We start from the raw sequence: 1,789 nt of genomic DNA, 5'->3' as shown, positions 1-1,789 counted from the left end.
CGCTCAATGCCTTTCCAAGAACTCCAAAATGGTCATCCTTAATAGATGCATACTACATCTCTAAGGACTTCGGGGTAAGTACACTAGAGAATTTGTTTTCTACTTTTAAACTTCACGAAAATCGATGTACAAATTCGAAAGAAATCAATAAGTCGAACAACAATCTTGCCTTGAAAGCCAAGAAGGAAGACTGTAACTCTGAAGCATCAATTGATGAAAATGAAGCAGCTCTACTGGTAAGACAATTCAATAAATTTATTAAATCTAATAAATTTAATAAGTCGCAGGCAAAAAATCATTATTGGAATAAAAGGAAGGTCCGATGTTACAACTGCAATGAAGAAGGACACATTAAGGATGACTGCCCAAAATTGAAGAACAAGGAAAATGACCTTTTCTCTTTTTACACTGCAAATAATTTTAAGATTTATTAATAATTTCCACAAACTCATCTATCGAAAATTCAAGACTCAGTTATGGTATATTATTGAGAATTTTTCTCATTAATTAATCAATTATCTAGAGTTTAAAACTCAGCTGTGACGTATTATTGAAAAAGTTTCTAATCAATTAGGGATCTAGATTTCGAAACTCAATTGCGACATATTATTGAGAATTTTTCTTGTTAATCAAATAGAAATCAAGAGTTCTCTTAAGTCTCACATCTTAGAATTAACAACATTGTGAGCAAAGAAGCTTTTATAAATACCTTAGGCTAGCGATGTTAGAATGCATACCTTTCTCGGATTTTTAGCTAAGATCAAATATAATATTAAATTAATTTTTTATAAGGGGGAGTCCTTACAGTAGCTTGCTGTTGGTATTCTTGAGCGTTATCCTAGTATTGCACTATTGCATGGGTCTATGACATCTTACCCAATTTATGAGTGACCTTTTAGCTAAGATTAAGTATAGTCAGTTTAATATCTAATATATTTTGGTGGGGGTAGTTGCCCAACCTCAATTTTTTATAAGTACCCCTAGAGGTGTATACAATTCTAAAAATATTAGAGTCTTGCCCCACTAAAAAAATAAAAGTAGGGGCAATACTAAAAAATTAAAACTATTTTCTATAGATCAATTTTTCTTCCCTCAGATCTCTCCCTGTATTGTCCCACCTGGTATAAGGGGCCTAGCTCACGCAACACATGTACATGATCGATAGTTTAACTTTAAATGACAAAGAGAATATGAATATAAGCATAAATTCAAACACTATAATAAAATCAAAACTAAATCTTATAAATTTAGAATTAAAAATTAATAAAAACTTAAATATTAAATACAATATTTTAAATAAAGATAATTCAAATAATTAAAAATTAAAAATTAAAAATTAATAAAAAGTTAAATATAAAATATAAAATTAATAAAAACATAAATATTAAAGATAAACTTATTCAAATAATTTAACAAATTTAAAATTAAAAATTAATAAAAACATAAATATTAAAGATAAACTTTTAAATAAAGATAATTCAAAAAATTTAACAATTTTAAATTTTAAATTAATAAAATTTAAATATTAATAATAATCTTTTAAATGAAGATAATTCAAATAATTTAACAAATTCAAAATTATAAGAAAATTTAAATCTTAAATACACTTTTTTTAAGAAAGACAATTTAACAACTTAATTAATTTAAAATTAAAATTTTAAATAAAACTTAAACTTCAATTAATTAAAACATTAATTAAACTTTTATCAAAACTTAAGTAAGCTTAATTAAACTAAATAAAATAAAGAATATATGATTGAGGGAAGACTCCAAATTAGTTGGCACCTCA

The 1,789-nt window shown here is 25.3% G+C and overlaps 1 pseudogene; it reads left to right on the top strand.

The window, feature by feature from the left end:
• Positions 1-733: 733 nt before the first annotated feature.
• Positions 734-876, top strand: LOC122026013 (annotated as a pseudogene).
• The last annotated feature ends 913 nt before the right edge of the window (positions 877-1,789 follow it).

Source organism: Zingiber officinale, chromosome 9B (assembly GCF_018446385.1).
Source record: "Zingiber officinale cultivar Zhangliang chromosome 9B, Zo_v1.1, whole genome shotgun sequence".
In the NCBI taxonomy this organism is placed as follows: domain Eukaryota; kingdom Viridiplantae; phylum Streptophyta; class Magnoliopsida; order Zingiberales; family Zingiberaceae; genus Zingiber; species Zingiber officinale.
Note: the sequence above shows the minus strand (reverse complement) of the source record. Positions and strands in the feature narration are given on the sequence as shown.